Source organism: Grampus griseus (genome assembly GCF_964374135.1).
Source record: "Grampus griseus genome assembly, chromosome: 11".
Taxonomy (NCBI): Eukaryota; Metazoa; Chordata; class Mammalia; order Artiodactyla; family Delphinidae; genus Grampus; species Grampus griseus.
This window is the reverse complement of record NC_139005.1, coordinates 28,849,731-28,870,887: the sequence shown is the minus strand read 5'-3', so window position 1 is coordinate 28,870,887 and position 21,157 is coordinate 28,849,731. Positions and strand designations below refer to the sequence as shown.

At 35.6% G+C, this 21,157-nt stretch overlaps 1 pseudogene across 1 annotated transcript; it reads left to right on the top strand.

Annotated features, from left to right (window-relative positions):
• The first annotated feature begins 2,342 nt into the window (after positions 1 to 2,342).
• On the top strand, positions 2,343 to 14,245 carry LOC309829342 (casein kinase II subunit beta-like; annotated as a pseudogene). Its single transcript has 2 exons — positions 2,343 to 2,353; positions 13,555 to 14,245. The product of its transcript is annotated as a casein kinase II subunit beta-like (transcript).
• The last annotated feature ends 6,912 nt before the right edge of the window (positions 14,246 to 21,157 follow it).

Genomic DNA, 21,157 nt, shown 5'->3' with positions numbered 1-21,157 from the left:
ATGCAACATCAGAGCACCTAAATATATAAAACAAACACTGACAGAATTGACTAGAAAAATAGACAGAAGTGCAATAATAGTAGATGATTTCAACGTCTCACTTTTCAGAATGGAGAGACAGTTACCTTATAGGGAACAATTTTTATGAGTTTTTCTTCTCTCCTTCCCTTATTTATTTTTGCAAATATTAAAAAAAAAGCACAAACTGTGAAATAATAAAGAAAAGAAACAGAGATGAAAGAGAGAGAAAGGGGTGGAAGGAAGGATGGAAAGAAGGAAGGAAGGAAAGGAGGGTTTCTTACACAAAAGGTGACATACTATACACAGTTTTCTGCAACTTCCTTTTATCACTTAACAATTTATACTCCAAAATATACAATATATAATCCATTTAATCCATTTTGTAGAGATCTTCCCAACTGCTTTGCACAAGTACATAGTAATACACTGTGTAGATATATTGCAGTTTATATAACTGTTGGATTTTGGTGTTAGAATTTTGGATTTTGGGGGTGATTTCAATTTTGTTACTAGTACCAATAATGTTACATTGAAGAACATTTGATACATGTCATTTCAAACTAATGTCAGTGTACTTTTGGCTCTTTGGAACAGATTCCTGGAAGAGGAATTGATAGATCAAAGGCCAAATACAGCTATGATTTTGTTAGATATTGATAAAATCTTCTCCATGGATGTTGTCTCATTTTACATTTTGAAAAACAAAATATTAGACTGCTTTTTCCTCCTTAGCCTCACCAACAGAGTGTTATCAAACTTTTCATATATTTCAAATCTTACAGGTGACTAATGGTTTTGGTTTTAATTAGCATTTTTCTCATTATAAAGATTATAATATGAAATATATTTTCTAACAAATATTGTTCCATTGAAAATATGAAATCTACATTTGGATCTGAGTAGCCCAGGGACGTATCCTGGGTTAATGACATAAGTGGCTATTTAGTTGTAATTAATTAGGTTAATCTGAAACCATCCATTTTACTCAGGACTGCAGTTTAAAGAGATAGGAGAAAGAAAGGCAGAACAGAAGAAAGGGAAGGAAAGATGGAAGGAAGGAAGGAAGGAAGGAAGGGAGAGAGGGAGGAAAGGAGGGAGGGAGGGAGGTAGGGAGGGGTGAATTAAGCTAGGTCTGAATTAAGACCAAAAAAATATGAATTAATGAGAAAGAACTGCTTAAATCAATGTAATTACCCTTGTTTGCTTGAAATCTGTGTTATAGTTTGAAGTCTGTGCCATACCTACCTTGTTAAAAAAACACTAAATTTACCTATTTTGTTCATATTCATGTTTCTCATAAACTCTGACCAGAAATTACAAATTTTAAAGTTTTACCGCATTTCAGCAGTAAACTACGTGCATAACCTCAGAAATGGATTGATGTCTCTTGTTAATACATATTTTGTTCATCATATGCTGGGTAGGAGCTACATATTAGTATATATGCTCAAATTTTTATTGCATTTAACACACCAGAAGGGACATTATACAACTAATAAGAAGTGAAGTCCATGTTAAGTTATTTGATCAAATATGTTTCATGAAAACTGCCTAAGAACATCAAAACAATTAGTCAAACCCAAAATTCAATCTGAGTTAGCATTCATATTCAAAGATTTGAATTCAAAAGTAAGTTCAGAGACCAAATATTATATTTTGATTTGTTCTGAAGTGGCCATCTGCCCATATGAAAAAGCTACTGCAACAGTTTGGCAGACAGTTTAAAGAGCCAAAATAACTACTCTGTGCAGGTCAGGTTCACAGGCATCTGGGTGTTGACTTGGAAAGCACAAAAAGTAATAATCACAGCATGTGGTACTTTACCGAGTAGCCAGCCAAAAGTGTCTGTCTAAATAGGCAAAAATTTTAGCTGTCATAAGAATCCTTTGAGGAAACTTTATAAATACCTATCAAATTTCAAATATCAGTGGCCAACATTTTTAAAAACACCATAAAGATCTAATAAAATGTTACAGAAAAGTTATAATAATCCTGAGGTACCCATAATTTATATCCTGGCACATTTAAAAATGTTCCTTTTGTTTAAAAATGGGCTTCAAAGATATCAATAATTTTATTTGTATATTTTATAAATATTTGGGTGCTAGTCAATAGTCTGATTTTTAATTGTTTAAAGCAAATCCAATGCCACAAAGAGCTACTTTAGTCATGCCTTGCAGGAGTTCAAGGGAAATATCCTCTATCTTCACCCCTCTGCCCCTCCCCTACCTTCAAGTCTTCTCCTCACAGGTCTCTGCCTGGGAACTGTGGACCTTTGCTGCTCCTTTTCTTGGAAGAGTGGCTGTTGAAAGGAGTTAAATATGGCTCTTAGGTAAGTAAGTCTGGGTTGGAGGGCCATGAAGAAGGGTCAGCAAGAGGACAATCTCCCTTGGTGTCCGGAACTTGTAGAATAGCCTGCAATAGAGTGGACCACCAGCTGAGCTCCTTGAAGTGAGAGCTACAGGCTGGCAGGGAGAAGGGTGACCCCAGTGTCAACCAAGAAAAGTTAGATATGGCTGCACTTCAGAGAGCTCACCAACCAGGTGATGGTCACCAATAACAGCAGGAGGATGTTCCCAGTGCTGAAACTGAGTATGTCTGGCCTGGACCCGAACACCATGTGTTGTTTTATCTTGGATTTTGTGATGGAGAGCAACCACTTCTGGAAGTGTGTGAACAGAGAGTGGGTGCCTGGGGGGTCAGTCCAATTCATATGTGCATATTGAACTCCTTACATAAATAAAAACTCTAAATTCATATAGTATGAGTTGAGGGTCTACAGGGGATGACTACCAGCCACGGCATTCTCAAGACTCGATGCATATCTGTCAAGGCTTACCAGAAAGAGATTACAGCTCTTAAAACCAAATAAAACTGATTTGCAAGGGCTTGCTGTGATGCAAAAAGAAGCAGGGATCACAAAGATAAGATGGAAGAACCCAGAGACAAACAGCAACCTGGGTATTACTAATGGAAGTAGCTTATCCCTGGACTCAGTTCCTTCTACCTGCCGTCAACCCCCATCCTCAGTTTGGAGGTCCTGTCTCACTTTTCTCCACCCATGGCTGTGAAAAATGCTCTATGCTGAGGAACCACAGTTCACACATCCCTGTCCCTGTCCTCAAAGCTGTGCCTAGGACTCCTCCCCACTTGGACAAGCTCATACTTAGCCCATACACTCATTGGAAAAATTCTCCAACCTATTCTGACAATTCATTTGCAAGTTGTCCATGATCTGATCCCATGAACTTAGCCCAGCCTCAGCATGTGTGTACATACTATCATGTTACTCCTGAGCACAACAGGACTGTATCAGTACCCCAACCTGTGGTCAGCTAGCAGAGCACCTTCACACCAGGTTCTCAGACAGCATAGCTACCTAATGGGCTGGGAGTCCAGACCTTCCCAGTGAACACTATCTTACCCAAATAATCTCAGGTCCCTTCTCCTCAGGATTCTCACTCTATAAGAACCATATCGTGGCCACAGATATTCCTGACAGCCAATATCACACCTTGGCCTCATAACCTCATGGATATCCCTGTCACCACCTTCCATGTAAACCAAAGCCTTTTCTTAAAATATACACTATTTTTTTTTATGTCTACCAATTTTACTCAGGATTTGATCTAGGTACAAAATGACAGTCTCATAGGTCAAGAAAGAAAAAAAAATCTTATTAACTTCACTTTAAAATATGAAAAGGAATATATGTCCTGTTGTTCATCAAAAAAATAACCCCACCCATCATCTGCAACACAAGTGTAGTCCTATGTTGTGTTTATATGCTACAGATGAATTTAAGTATGGAAACAAAACTCAGTTGGACTGTTAAATCACCATTACTTGATCATAATAAAATTTTGTTTGCTAAGATCCAGAAACTTATTTTTTTGTGTCTCTTACAGAATATAGAAGATTTGACACACTAGAATTAATAAACTCAACTCGTCTTATTTAGTGAAATAAAAAGCATACTTTCAATTGCATTCCTTGTTTCTTCAGAGTAGTTTTCAGGTCCCTTTTGTGACAGCTATCATACTTATAGTTAAGACGTTAGGGACAAAATAATAAATTCATAGTTGAGGACAACAGACTTTAACTGCAATGGAAATTTCACTGTTCTGCCCAATAGAATGTGTTTATTTTGAGCATATGTAATTGCCTCTTGTATTGTTAAACATACAAGGGCAATATTTTTCTTCTGAAAAAAATAGCCAAAGATAATGAGCAAAACATTTTCTGCAAAATAAAGGCAATATGCAAAAAAAAAAAAAAAAGAAACAACAACAGCAAAAAACTAAATACAGTTCTAAAAAGATCTAGTGAGAGGATTCAGTACTAGAAATTAGTGACAAACATAATCCACTAAAATTTTCAAAATTTACATAGCTCAAATTCTCATCTTTTGCTAACTTACTGTGCATCTAGAAATATTTATTTTGGAAAATATTGGGCAAACTTCTTTTGCCCAGAATGAAAAACTTTAAAGTTTAAGATGGATTACACAAAAGAACACATGCTTTCCTTTTCAAAGGAGAGTGATTTTTTTTTTTTTTTTTTTTTTTGGCGGTACGCAGGCCTCTCACTGTTGCAGCTTCTCCCATTGTGGAGCACAGGCTCTGGACACGCAGGCTCAGCGGCCATGGCTCACGGGCCTAGCCACTCCGCGGCATGTGGGATCTTCCCGGACCATGGCACGAACCCGTGTTCCCTGCATCGGCAGGCGGACTCTCAACCACTGTGCCACCAGGGAAGCCCTAAAGGAAAGTGATCTTAAGAGCTTATAATTACTTAGTAAAGGTTTTCTGAATATCAAATGCTTTTTAAATGCCCCTTTTTTGGTAATCTCTAAATTAATTGGAAGCATGTAAAATTGTTCTGAACTAATGATAAAAATTCAACTTCATATTTTTTAACTGGCTCTTTAAGTTTTATATTAACAAATTGTAGTTCATGATATACCTTAAAATATTGTGATAAAGTATCCAGATTAAGTTCATCCAAAGAAGAGATAATGCATTTCTACATTTGTTTGTGATAATTGGAGCAAAGACTGTATTAAACTAAATAATGATACTTTGACAGTGTAAAGATGCAAATGTACATGAAAGTAATATTTTTCCAACGGTGAGAAGATGTATTTTATACTAGACCTGACTTAAGTCTTTTGCACAGGATATTTCTTTGTCTGGAAATGGCTTTCCCCCATAATCGCCTGGCTTACTCCTTCAATTTCATTCCTCACAGAGGCCGCACCTGACCACTCCACATCAACTGCCCCAATGTACTATGAAAACTCTTGGTCTGTTAGATTTGTTTCATAACACGAATTTTTATCTACTATGTTTGTTCTTTTATTTTCCAAATATTTTATTGATTGCCCCCCTTGCCCCTGTCAGAATTCAAGTTCCTCAAGTGTAAGAACTCAAGTTTTTCTTGCTAGTTGATCAGTCCCCAAGACCTAGAATCATTTTTGGAAAATAGGAGCCCAGTACATATGTGTCAAAAAAACACTCAATGACCTAGGAGGAATTTCAGGAAAACTTTTGTTGTCATAATCACATAAAAATACATAATGTCTATAAAACAGCAATAACTAATTAGATGGGAAGAACAGGCTGGAATGAGAAAGGAATAATGAGGCAAAAATGGGTTTAGGTGAGATTAAAAAATACTGCTAAGAAAGTAAAAAACAAAGTCTAAAAATTCCAGCCACACTAGAGGCCCTAAGACAACAAGAAACATTAATATGATTATAAATGTCACAGCAATAATCTTTTTTTTGGTTAAATTCCTGAATCAAAAGCAAAAGTATAAAGTCTGAGTTTTAAAGATGCAATAACTACATGTACACAGAAAGAAACAAATTACCCACATGTTTGATAAAAATGTTAAAAAAAAATAATTATATACAAAAACTATTTAAAAAGTGATGAAGAATGAAAGAAATGTCAATTGATATTTACAAATATACCAGTCTAAATTAGGGATATGATTAGTCTGAAACCATTGAGTGTTAGAAAAAAATGATAAGAAGGTAAAAAAGAAGTTAATAAGAAATCAATGATAGTATGAAAAAGGAAAAAATTTCAACATAACAAGAAGATAATAGAAAAAGGAAATTGAGGTCATTTAACTACTAAACTGTAGACTGTTCTTTCTATGTAACTATGTTCTCACTCTATCCACTTTCTGTCTCCTATTTTTCCAACATACTTTGGACATTTTAAAATAAATTGCAACACACTTGAAAACAGATAAATTATAAGGGTTTACATCACATTTTCTTACCACAATGTTATAAAACTAGTAATTATAACAAAATGTGATAAAATATTTTGAAGTTAAAACACACATTTCTGAAAGTTTGTGTAAATATGAAAATAAAAGCTGAGTTTTTAGATTTCTTATAAATATCAAAGTAAATTATGTACCTCAAAACTCAAGCACAGGGGAGGAGTCAAGATGGCAGTGTGGGAACACACAGAGTTAGCTTCTCCCCACAACTAGGGTGCCTGTCAGCCACTGGTAGGGGACTCTGACCCCCAAGGAGACAGGAGGAACCTCAGAGTGAATGAGTAGGATGTAGGCAGATCGATGGGGGAGAAGTGGAGCCCAGACAGCATTGGCGCCCCTTGGGCTGGGGAACTTGCTGAGTTCCCAAGCCAATTCCCCCTCCCCTCAAAGTCCCATCCAGGCCGCATGGGTCCTGGGGACATAGGAGGGAGGCTGGGGAGATCAGGAGTGGCAGATAGGAGGGGCCATCCAGGAGGATCAGGAGAGGAGCAGAGGGTGATTACCCTACTCACTTGGGCACAGGGAGCCTGCTGAGCTCCCAGGCTGGTCCCCTGCCCTCCAAGGCCCCCTTTTCCCCCTACCGTATTGGTCCTGGGGACATAGGAGAGAGGCCTGGGAGATCAGAGAGGCAGGCAGGAGGGACCCTCCCAGACCCCAGACCAGAGGAGCAGGAGAGGAGAGGAGGGCATTTGCTCTGCCCCTGCTGGGCTCCCAGGTGAGGTCCCCTACCCTCTGAGACCAGGGGTGGGTGGCATGCCTGGGTTCCTACTGTTCCTTGAGTATAAGCCCCATCCCCCACAGCCCTCAGGACATTTTCCAGCCTTGTGGGTCCTGAGCATTGGCCCCATACACCAGCCAAACTTCACCCTTGCTTAGGCCTCGCTCTCCACAGCCAAGTCCTTCCCTCCCTCACCTTTTTTTTTTCCTTTTCCCTCCTCCTCTTTTTTACTATAGGGTACTGATGTACACTCCAGTTGTGATTCATATATATTTTTATTTTTACATTCTTTCTAATAAATCTGTTAGTTTCCTAGTCTAATTTTATTTTTACTTTGTTACTCTTCTTTTTTTTGCTGCCCCACCTGGCTTGTGGGATCTTGATTCATGACCTCGGGGTCGGGCGGAAGCTCTTGCAATGGGAGGTCCGAGTCTGAACCACTGGACTAACAGAGAACCTCAGACTCCAGGGAATATTCTTCAGAGTGAGGTCTCCCAGAGGTCCTCATCTCAGCACAAAGACCATCTCTACTCAATAGCCTACAAACTCTAGTGTTGGAAGCCTCGGGCCAAACAACCAGTAAAACAGGAACACAACCTACTCATTAAAAAAAAAAAAATGAGATGGCAAAAAAATATGTCACAGTTGAAGGAGTAAGGTAAAAACCTACAAGACCAAGTAAATGAAAAGGAAATAGGCAATCTACCTGAAAAAGAATTCAGAGTAATGATAGCAAAGATGATTCAGAATCTCAGAAATAGAATGGAAGCACGGATTGAGAAAATACAAGAAGTGTTTAACAAAGACCTAGAAGAACTAAAGAACAAACAGAGATGAACAACACAATAACTGAAATGAAAAATACACTAGAAGGAATCAGTAAAAGAATAGCGGAAGCAGAAGAACGAATAAGTGAGCTGGAAGGCAAAATGGTGGAAATAACTGCTGAGGAGAAAAATAAAGAAAAAAAGAATGAAAAGAATTGAAGACAATCTCAGAGGCCACTGGGACAATACTAAATGCACCAACATTCAAATTATAGGCGTCCCAGAACAAGAAGAGAAAAACAAGTGGTCTGAGAAAATATTTGAAGAGATTATAGTGGAAAACTTCCTTAACATGGGAAAGAGTCACCCAAATCCGGGAAGCACAGAGAGTCCCAATACAGGATAAAATCTAGGAAAAATACACCAGTACACATATTCATCAAATTAACAAAAATTAAATGCAAAGAAAAATATTAAAAACAGCAAGAGAAAAACAAAAAATTAATATACAAAGAAATTCCCGTCAGCTGATTTTTCAGTGGAAACCCTGCAAGCTAGAAGGGAGTGGCAGGATATACTTAAAGTGATGAAAGAAAAAAACCTACAACCAAGATTACTGTACCCAGCAAGGATTTAATTCAGGTTTGATGGAGAAGTCAAAAACTTTTCAGACAAACCAAAGCTAAGAGAATTCAGCACCATGAAAACAGTTTACAACAAATGCTAAAGAAACTTCCCTAATCAGGAAACACAAAGAGAAGAAAAAGACCCACAAAAACAAACCGAAAACAATTAAGAAAATGGTAATAGGAACATACATATCGATAATAACCTTGAAAGTAAATAAACTAAATGCCGCAACCAAAGGACACAGACTGGCTGAATGGATACAAAAAAAGACCCATATATCTGCTGTCTACAAGAGACCTGATTCAGTCCTAGGGACACATACAGACTGAAAGTTAAGGGATGGAAATAGATATTCCATGCAAATGGAAATCAAAAGAAAGCTGGAGTAGCGATACTTGTATCAGATAAAATAAACTTTAAAATAAAGACTGTTCCAAGAGATAAGGAGGGATATTACATAATAATCAAAGGATCAGTCCAAAAAGAAGATATAACAATTATAAATGTTTATGCACCCAACATAGGAGCACTTCAATACATAAGGCAAATGCTAACAACCATGAAAGGAAAAATTGACAGTAACAAAAGAATAGTAGGGGACTTTAACACCTCACTTACACCAATGGACAGATTATCCAGACAGAAAATTAATAAGGAAACACAAACTTTAAATGACATAGTAGACCACATAGATCTAATTGATATTTATAGAACATTCTACCCAAGAGTGATGGAATACACTTTATTCTCAAGTACTCATGGAACATTCTCCAGGATAGATCACATCTTGGGTCACAAATCAAGCCTCGGTAAATTTAAGAAAATTGAAACCTATTAAGCATTTTTTCTGACCACAACACTATGAGATTGGAAATCAATTACAGGAAAAAACCTGTAAAAAACACAAAAAAACATGGAAGTTAAACAGTGCGCTCCTAAATAACCAAGAGATCACTGAAGAAATCAAAGAAGAAATAAAAAATACATAGAAACAATGAAAACACAATGACCCAAAACCTATGCATCACAGCAAAAGCAGTTCTAAGAGGGAAGTTTACAGCAATTCAATCTCACCTCAAGAAACAAGAAAAATCTCACATAAACAATCTAATGTTACTTTTAAGACAACTAAAGAAAGAAGAGCAAAGAAAACCCAAAGTCAGAGGAAGGAAAGAAATCATAAAGATCAGAGCAGAAATAAATGAAATAGAAATGAAGAAAACAATAGCAAAGATCAATAAAACTAAACGCTGGTTCTTTGAGAAGATAAACAAAATTGATAAACCCTTAGACAGAATCATCAAGAAAAAGAGGGAGAGGACACAAATCAATAAAATTAGAAATGAAAAAGGAGAAATCACAACAGACACTGCAGAAATACGAAGGATTATAAGAGACTACTACAAACAACCATATGCCAATAAAATGGACAACCATGAAGAAATGGACAAATTCTTTGAAAGGTACAATTTTCCAAGACTGAACCAAGAAGAATTAGAAAATATGAACAGACCTATCACAAGTAATGAAATTGAAACCATAATTAAAAATCTTCCAACAAAAAAATGTCCAGGACAAGATGGTTTCTCAGGCGAATTCTACCAATCATTTAGAGAAGAGCACATTTAGAGAAGAGCAAACACCAATCCTTCTCAAACTCTTTTAAAAAATTGCCGAGGAAGAAACACTCCCAAATTCATTATACAAAGCCACCAGCACCCTGATACCAAAACCAGAAAAAGGTATCACAAAAAATGAAAACTACAGGCCAATATCACTGATGAACAGAGATGTAAAAATCCTGAACAAAACACTAGCAAACAGAATCCAACAGCACATTAAAAGGATCACACACCATGATCAAGTGGAATTTATCCCAGGGATGCAGGGATTCTTCAATACATGCAAATCAATCAATGTGATACACCACATTAACAATTTAAGGAATAAAAACAATATGATCATCTCAGTAGATGCAGAAAAAACTTCGGACAAAATTCAACACCAATTTATTATAAAAACCCTCCAGAAAGTGGGTATAGAGGGAACCTACCTCAACATAATAAAGTCCATATATGACAAACCCACAGCAAGCATCATACTCAATGGTGAAAAACTGAAAGCATTTCCACTAGGATCAAGAACAAGAGAAGGATGTCCACTCTCGCCACTCTTATTCAACATAGTTTTGGAAGTCCTAGCCATGGCAATCAGAGAAAAAAAAGAAATAAAAGGAATACAAATTGGAAAAATAAGGATTAAAACCGTCACTAGTTGCTGATGACATGATGCTATACATAGAAAATCCTAAAGATACCACCAGGAAACTACTAGAACTAATCAATGAGTTTGATAAAGTTGCAGGATACAAAATTAATGCACAGAAATCTCTGGCATTCCTACACACCACCAACAAAAAATCAGAAAGAGAAATTAAGGAAACACTCCCATTTACCATTGCAGCAAAAAGAATAAAATACCTAGGAATAAACCTGCCTAAGGAGGCAAAAGACTTGTACTCAGAAAACTATAAAACACTGATGAAAGAAACCAAAGATGACAAAAAACAGATGGAGAAATATACCATGTTCTTGGATTGGAAGAATCAATATTGTGAAAATGACTATATAGCCTAAAGCAATCTACAGATTCAGTGTAATCCCTATCAAACTACCAATGGCATTCTTCACAGAATTGGAACAAAAAATCTTACAATTCATATGGAAACACAAAAGACCCTGAATAGCCAAAGCAATCTTGAGGAAAAAAAATGGAGTTGGAGGAATTAGCCTCCCCGACTTCAAACTATACCACAAAGCTACAGTAATCAAGACAGCAAGGTACTGGAACAAAAACAAATATAGATCAATGGTACAGGACAGAATGACCAGAGATAAATCCATGCACATATGGACACCTGTTTTATGACAAAGGAGGCAAGAACATACAATGGAGAAAAGACAGCCTCTTCAATAAGTGGTGCTGGGAAAACTGGAGAACTACATGTAAAAGAATGAAATTAGAACACTACCTAACACCATACACAAAAATAAACTCCAAATGGATTAATGACTTAAATGTAAGACCAGACACTATAAAACGTTTGGAGGAAAACATAGGAAAAACACTCTGACATAAACCACAGGAAGAACTTTTTTGACCCACCTCCTAGAGTAACAGAAATGAAAACAAAAATAAACAAATGGGACTTAATTAAACTTAAAAGCTTTTGCACAACAAAGGAAACCATAAACAAGACAAAAAGACAACCCTCCGAATGGGAGAAAATATTTGCAAATAAAACAACAGACAAAGGATTAATCTCCAAAATATACAAATAGCTCATGCAGCTCAATATCAAACAAACAAACAATTCAGTTAAAAAGTGGGCAGAAGACCTAAATAGACATTTCACCAAGGAAGACATACAGTTGGCCAAAAGGCACATGAAAAGATGCTCAACATCACTAATTATTAGAGAAATGCAAATCAAAACTACAATGAGGTATCACCTCACACCAGTCAGAATGGCCATTATCAAAAAATCTAGAAACAATAAATGCTGGAAAGGGTGTGGTGAAAAGGGAGCCCTCCTGCACTGTTGGTGGGAATGTAAATTGATCCAACCACTATGGAAAACAGTATGGAGGGTCCTTAAAGAACTAAAAAAAGAACTACCATATGACCTAGCAATCCCACTACTGGGCATATACTCTGAGAGAACCATAATTCAAAAAGAGACATGCACCCCAATGTTCATTGCAGCACTATTTACAATAACCAGGACATGGAACCAACCTAAGTGTCCATCGACAGAGGAATGGATAAAGAAGATGTGGCACATATATACAATGGAATATTACTCAGCCATAAAAAGGAACTAAATTGAGTTATTTGTAGTGAGGTGGGTGGACCTAGAGTCTGTCATACAGAGTGAAGTATGTCACCATATGTTAATGCATATATACGGAATCTAAAAAAAAAAAATGGTACTGATGAACCTAGTTGCAGGGCAGGAATAAAGAGGTAGACATAGAAAATGGACTTGATGACATGGGGTGGGAGGGGGAAGCTGGGGCAAAGTGAGAGTAGCATTGATGTATATACACTCCCGAATGTAAAATAGTTGGCTGGTGGGAAGAAGCAGCATAGCACAGGGAGATCAGCTCAGTGCTTTGAGGTGACCTAGAAGGGTGGGATAGGGAGGATGGGAGGGAGGCTTAAGAGGGAGGGGATATGGGGACATGTGTATGCATATGGCTGATTTGCTTTGTTGTGCAACAGAAACTAACATGGTATTGTGAAGCAATTATACTCCAATAAAGATGTACTAAAAAAAAATGGTATCAATAGAAAAAAAAAAACCTCAAGCATAAGGACAGTTTGAAAAACTGCAGTATTTACAAAAGCTGAAGATACACAGTTCCAAAGATAATCAGCTCCACTCCTATATATATACCTAAACCCAACAGGAGTGCATTCATAAGTTCACTGAAAAGCATGCACTAGAATATTCATTATAGCATTATTTGTAAGCCCAAACTGGGTGCTACCCACATAAATATCCACTCATAGGAGAAGCCGTAAAAATTGTAGAATACTCACACAATGGGAATTGATCGTCTATAATGTGCATAATGCATAACTTATCAATACTAAGTACAAAAAAAGACAGGACGAATCTCTGGTTTTAGAAGTCATGAGAGCAGTTAAGTGGAACAATTTTTACTGAGATGAGAATGTGCTAGGTTATTGGTATTCTGTTTTTGATCTGAGTCTGACTAAGCAGGTATCTTCTGACATGTGAAATCAATCCATTGAGCTGAACTCTTTTGATGTGGTTACTAGTCTTTACCGATACTATGTTCAATAAACACTTAAAAGTACATAGAAATTAAAAATATCATTCCCATTATATTTTTATTTATTAATTCATTAAAATAAGTAGAAACACATTTTAATCATGACATGCTTTGCAAAACAAAAGAAAAAAAAGACCCCTAACTTTCAAAGACTTTTATGATCACTCAAGAAAGCAAAATTACAGAGACAAAGAAGCATCAGGAAATCAGTAAGGAAAAATAAATGACAAATTTAAAAAAATGATTTAAACATCAGGAAGTGTTATTTATACTGGTTCTGTGGGCTCCATGACTATGAATTCTTCTGTGAAGTGGATGAAGACTCCATCCAGGGCAAATTTAATCTCAGTCAACTCAATGAGCAGGTGCCTCACTGTAGACAAGCTCTAGACATGATCTTGGACCTGGAGCCTGATGAAGAGCTGGAAGACAACCCCAACCAGAGAACCCTGATTAAGCAGTCAGCCAAGATGCTGTATGGGTTCACCCAGACCACCTATATCCTCACAAACCATGGCACCACCCAGATGTTGGAAAAGTACCAGCAGGGAGAGTTCGGCTACTGCCCCACGTGCACTGTGAGAACAAGCCAATGCTTTCCAATAGCCTTTCTGACACCCCAGGTGAGGCCCTGGTGAAGCTCTACTGCCCCAAGTGCATGGACAATTCCACACCTAAGACACCATCGAGGCAGCACCACACAGAAGGCCCCTACTTGGGTACCAGTTTCCCTCACATTGCTCTTCATGGTGCATGCTGAATGCCGGCCCAAGCAGTCCACTAACCAGTTTATGTCCAAAGTGTACAGTTGCAAGATCCATCCACTGTCCTACCAGGTGCAGTTCCAAGCTGCCAGCAACTTTGAGTCTGTCAAGACCGTTCACTTATTCCCAACCCCACCTGTCACTCTGTCTTTGACAGTTCCAGTCCTCCCCTGCCACCTTTAAGGAAATCTCTATGGTTTATATTGTAAATTAGAAGAGTCATTATTGTGGTGTGAATATGAAATAAAGTAGAAAAAAGGCAAAAATTAGCATTTACTCAAAATTTATATAAAATCTTGGCAGATCTCTTCAGGAAAAATATTTTAGAGCTTGATGACTCCTAATATAAATGTTGTAAAATCATAAGGTATTTTTAAAATAATTCTATGGTAATTTATTTAACTACTAAATAAAATTCATTATTTATATTAAGATACATTAGCATCATTGATTAATGTATGAGAAGAATACTGAATAGTACCATAATAATGAAGAAATTTTTAAAAAGATCTACAAGAACTACCATGTTGAAAGGTATAAAAATCACAGGTCTTTAGAAAGGAAATTTTCATATACCTAAAATCAACTAATTCTCATATTATTTAAATAGTTCTGGGCTATAAGTTGAAATGGACTTTGCTGTGTCAAACCACAGACTGACTCGCATTATTTTAAAAAAAGCAAATCTCAAATATCACTAGTAAATAGCAATTAAATCTTAAGAGAGAATATATTTTTATACTTGATAAAATCAATTCAATGTTTAATAAAATTCAAAGAAAGCTTAAGTACCAACAGACGTATCTAAACATGACAGGAATGTGTATCTCAATCCACCTATATTTCAAAATGTTCTGGAAATTAATTTAATAGATTTATGATTATAAATGTGAAAAGAAGCTAAAATTTAGGTATATGATCTAGCAACTACTATAATGTACTATAAAACCTTTTATTTTTCCCTTGGAATAGAGAGTCAAGTCAAAAATAATGAATAATCCAATGAAATCAGAGTGTATACAAAATTTATGAACATCAGTGGGGAGAGATTGGATGACACATTAAATTGAGAATTGGCTAATTATGTCAAGTTGGGTTGATATAAAACATCTCTTAGTGGGAGAACTGAAATTCCAATCCCATCTCAGTGGAAAAAATCAAGATGCCTATTTGGAGAGTGTTCTTAGCCATCAAAATCTAGTTAGGCTAATTCAATGACTAATGATAACACCATACTTCTATGTGAGTGACAACAAATATAGACATTGTAATATTCATATTCTTCTCAGTATATTATTTTGTTAAGCACTGCATGTTGTTCTAGTTTTTTTTTTTCATATTGTAAGTGTTAGTTTTTGTTAACTTGATCTTTCTACACCTATCTATCCTTGAGGTGCTTGGATTTATCCTGTAGATACTGTGTTGGAATCATGTTAGCCACCTCAGGGTCAGACATTATGAAACATTTTTGTAATCCACAATGGAGACTTTGTAACAAGCTACAGCAGTGGGGAGAAGCAATTTATTTAAGTATAAGGTATAAATGGGGCAGCAAAATAATAACATTAAAATTCAAACAAGACCCTTTCAAATAGGCATATTTGTTGAAAATATTTAATCTAAGAGGCAAGTAGACAGATGAGTAAGGACAAGGAGCAGAAAACTATGGTGTCTTGGAAAACCATATCCATGTGAAAACTGAATACTGTCAGCACCAAGTTCTTTCATGTAGTCTTGAATTCAACTGTAATTGAAGCACAGATCATAAATGAGAAAGGTTTTTCAATCTGACACCCTTAGAGGAAAAAAGCGACAAATGTAATTTTCAGATTGCAAAGCATTAGTTTATCATTGCACTTTGTTGTGAAGATATAGAGCAAAGTTGGAGAATATTTATATACCACATCCTAATGACACATGGAATAAGAAAGTTGAGCTCATCATTTTGAAACTTAATATCTCTTTTGTATACTAAAAAAAGCAAAAAGCAAAACTGCGATAATCGATATTTTTCACTTATATCGAGGGATAGTTATATTAAGCATGGTGTTTGTAATAAGAAGCTGCGGTTGCTCAAATGGATATTGCAACATATTTTTCTTGTCTACTCAAATTTATAATCTATGTTAGACAGAATATTTAGCTTACCAACTTACTCTAATTATCCATACGTATACCCCAGTTACCATGTTTTAATTAATGTGAACATTATATAAATTATATAAATCATCTTGAATTATGAAAAACTTTTAAAACTATCTTTCTAGCATATTGTTAAGGTAAAATTAAAATTTTATTTACAGTCAATTCACTTAAAAACATTTTATCTGAAGCTTTTGGGTGGAAAGAAAAAGCGTTTACCGTTACCTGTACCCACAGAAGGATTGACTGAGTCTCTTAGTATCAAATAACATATACATAAAGTATGAGATAACTTGTTTCTTAATCATATGCATTAGGAAGTATATACTGCCTTGCTAAATAAGGGTTTGAAAACTCTTATTCTAATGCTTTCTAGTTTCATAATCTTGAGAAAAGATACCTAATCTGTATTAAACTCAATTTATTAATCTGTGACGTTGACAAACATTGAGTGACTCCTCATAGATTAATTGAAGAGATTAAATAACATAAGCCACATAAAGTATACTACTATACATAGAAAATGATCAAAGTGTATTGACTATTATTGATATTAATTTAATGTAAGTAAGTGTATTTGGTAATTCCACCCAAACAATCTCTCTATAGTGCTCCTGGCTTCTGGGATATTATGGAGCTATTTTCACTAAAGATGGGAGACGATTCCACTTCAAACACAGCATATTTCTTTCAAACATATCTTCGATCCTGTTTCTATTTAGCATCCTTTGAAGTACAAATAAATTTCCAAAGGGAGCCAACCCTCTTTTGCTGAATGTTGTAAACAGATTTTTTTTCTTATTTATTTATTTATTTTTTGTAAACAGATTTTAATCTCAGTACCTGACAGGACAACACAGCTCTTCTCTTCAGCACACCATGTATTTGTCACTCTACTCAGTGTATCCAGTTTTCTGTGCACTGTAGATCAGTAGCTGTATCTCCATCTCCAGGCATATTTATTTCTGCACTTTTTGTATCACCAAATAATCCTAAGTATGCATTGATTGTTTCCTGAATTTTATATTTCAAAGGCACTAGTTATTGATTGGACAGCTCCAGAAACCTAGATTTGTGCCCTTGTCTCCAGTCCCCATTCAGGGACAGCTAGAGCAGTGGCCCATATGCCATTCTTCTCAAAAGCCTAATTGCTTCAGGTGACTATCCCTACTATTTTCTGAAACCTCTGAGACTGAATTCAGAGAGTTGAATTCCGTTCTTTTTTGACATGTTCTAACTACATTCATGGAAGGAAACTTGTACACATTTTCAATTTTTAAAATTACCTAAAATAGTAAGACTTTAACTCCCCCTGGACGCCATGCCTCACAATCATGGTTGTTTCTTTGGGACATCAGTCTGGGCAGGAATCTCCTCCTCCTTCTTTGTCAGGAGGTGAAGTCATATCTTTGTGCTTGCATTTGTTCAGTTTCTCCACACTAAGTTTGGAAAGGCCGTTTTGATTATTTTACAATCCTGACATTCAATTGTGATCATGACTAACTTATTGCAACCAAAACTATTAAGAATCCAGGAATAAATCATCATCTTTCTGTTCTCAGAAGGACAAAGCATGCCACACTTGAAAGGAAAATTGTTTTTAGTAGACCTATTCAATTTTTCTGAAAGGATGCAATTCAAATGTAGACTACAAACACACATTGTACATATTTTACTGCATTGTGTAAGGAAACAAAAACACAGGTAAATAAAAGTAAAATTTCCTTCAGAGTTTTGCAATTCACTAAAATAGCACTATAAAGTTTCTTTGTAAAAGAAGATAATAGGTCTGTTGTTGGTTTCAAAACAGTTCTAGTAGGGTAAAAGTATCTTGAACTGTCAACAAATGTGGCATCCATCTTATCTATTAATGGTCTTGGGAAGACCGTTTTCAGAATGCAAAAGTTTAAAACTGAAATTCACTTCATGGGGTTAGAGCTTTTAATGGATTGTCACTGATAAGGAAATGATGGAGAGCACAATGTTTCTGCAATCTCATTAGCTGGATGTGTTGTGTGAAGCTGAATTTCCCAATCTCCAGAATACGAACATATACTACCAGTGAGGAGAGAAGAAAAGCAATTCAAAGTTCTATACTTAACTTTTATTCTTTTGAATACAGCATTAAAATAACAATTTCCATGGCATTGTATTTTCCTTAGTTCTTTAGTGGGCAATAAAAATAAATCTCATATTATTTTAGCATAATATCATCCTTCCAAAGGAAATCTATTTTGAAATGACATCTCATGTGGTCAGAGAACTTCCCTTAGTTCATATAAAGTTGGCAACTACACTGTTTTCTTCATTAGAAAGAGACAAGATAATATATTCAATCATCAGTGTCACGGGGCATGCTTCACGAGTATTTGCTTAAAACTTTTAATGCTGTGCAAATGTGACATTTAAGAAATATTTATTTAGAGTAAGCCAAATAAATTTGTTGACTGATTCATCATGTCCATGGAATATGATTTTCTATTGATCATTTATATTAAAATGTCAATGTGTAAAACTAGATTTCAAAATGCAGGAATATCTGTATATGAATGCAAACTATGTCAATCATGTAGAATTGGTTGACAGGTACACAGATGTTTGGCATACTGCAGCTTAATTGACAAAATTTCCCTATAAAAATAATGGTTTTCTCTTGTTAATGTAGCCTTTTCTTTCCAATTTAATGGAGAAAGTCTATGAATTAAGGCATTCAAATTTTTTTAATATTTATAATTTCAACTTAAATACATTTAGATAGAAATATATAATGAAAGCAAAACAAAGACACACAATTTTAGTCCCAGTTCTGCCACTTTCTTATTTATTTATCCCAGGCAAATCACTCAGTCTCTCTGAGTTCCCATGTATTGATACTTTTGTGTCTAGTAACTAGATAATTGTCAAAGACACTTATAATTTTATGATAACTTTATAAAGACCAGAAACGGGGTAGAGTGATCTCAAAAATACATTAAATATGTGCAGCAGTGAATAAGAATTCTGTTTTCCTCTATGAAGATGGTTGCTACAAATGTGCAATGTTTCAGGTGGGAGAAAAATGTGTCTTCTGACATCTGCAACAGTATTTCCATGTAAACCAGGAAAAAAGAATGACTTCAAAGGACATAATGATAACTAAGATGTATGGAACACTTTCTATCACTGATAGCTTTAAAGATTTCCTTACAAAATCCTCATAGTAAGCCTCTGAAGTTGATCCCAAAATGACCATTATTTTCTAGATGAGGAACCTGGGACTCAAGAAATTTGGTAAGACACACAAGGTGAAGTAGCGAGCAACATCAGAACTGGATTCAGAATATGAGAGTCTGGCTATAGAGGTGATATAATTTAACCATGCTTACAGCAACAATTTTGAAAAAACGTGAGAATTCGTTCAGAGATCTGGAAGAGATATGGAAAGAGACCATCTATTTTAGGCAAAAAATGTATTGAAAGCAATATCTCTTTGTTTCAAAAAATACCTGTATTGCTGTAATTTAAAAATAATCTTTTAAATACTCTTCCCCTTTATCAACTGAGAACAATTATTTGATTATTGGGAAATATATAAACAATCATATTAGCCAAATGATTAGAGTTGCTTGGTCTTCAACCAATGGCTTTTGGAAGGAAATACATTTTTCTCTTGATGCTCCTCAAGGAAAAATTGACATAAGAAATAATTGTCACTTAAATATTTTCTAAATGCTTTTAAGGACTTTGATTAAAATTGGGGAGGGGCAAGACGAAGGTCAAGTACATAATGCTTTTTCATTTAACAAGGAGGAACTTCCTGACTTATTTGATTCATCTCACAAGGACTTTTTTTGGTTAACATCAACACTCAAAAATTTAGAGAGCTCACATTAAAATATGAATTTCTTTCTTTTCCACAAACACTGGAATATCTGCCAAACCTGGTTCTGAATTCCAATGTGGCAATGATCCATGGTTGCTGGGTAGCAGCTGCCACCTTTAGGCGGGCCATGCACTTTGCAATGCTTCCAACCACCCGGGGCCTGCTTCACTCAATTACATTTCCAATCTGGCATTAAAAAAAAGAATATTCAGTGCTTTACAGTCTCCTCCTTAATGCCACCATTTAATACTTTTTTTTTTCCTTCCCAATAGTCATTAGTGTCTTGTGAAATGCCCTGAGTCCAAAGCAGTGAATAATTTTTGTTACCAGTGGAAAGAAGGATGGATTAATTTGATTAATTTCCTCTGAATGCTTTGAAGTAAGGCATCAAAGAATCACTGTTTACCTCTTGAAATGCTCAGATTTGATTCTATAGTAAAGAAAATGTGATTCAACTTTCATCCAAAGGACAATTGGAGAGCTTTGGAACTTTGTGCTTAAACAAAGACATATCATAGTCCATTTTATTCTTTTCTTAAAAGGTATGCATTTAGCATTAATATTATTTACCCCCTGGCATGTATCAGTAAAAATAGTTTCCCTTTAATATGATTTTTAAGTGTAGATTTATAATTAAAATACATTTGCACTGTAAAAGAAGCTTTCGTCCAAGGAAAATAAAATTTGAAACTATTTTAACATACTCAAATTTGTGCTTTCAGAAAACTTCCCGAATTATTGCATTACAATTAGTTGCTATGAAATCATCTAGTCCTTGCTGTTCTGAAAAGAACCTTGCATAGTAGCCCTATAATTATATGTGCATTATCTGAGTGAATTGAGAATAAAAAAATAAATTATATTAAGTTTATGAATTATAATTTGTATCATTTAGGGCATAATTTTGATTTTTCAGAATATAATTAGTACTTTGATTCTTTATATAGCTAAAAACTGAAAATGACATAGAGTTGTGCCACCTTTACAATCTTTAGTATCTCTCTGTCTTTGTCTCTCTCTCTAGCTCTCACAAGTACAGAAAACACACAAACAGACACACACACACACACACACACACAACTGCAATATCT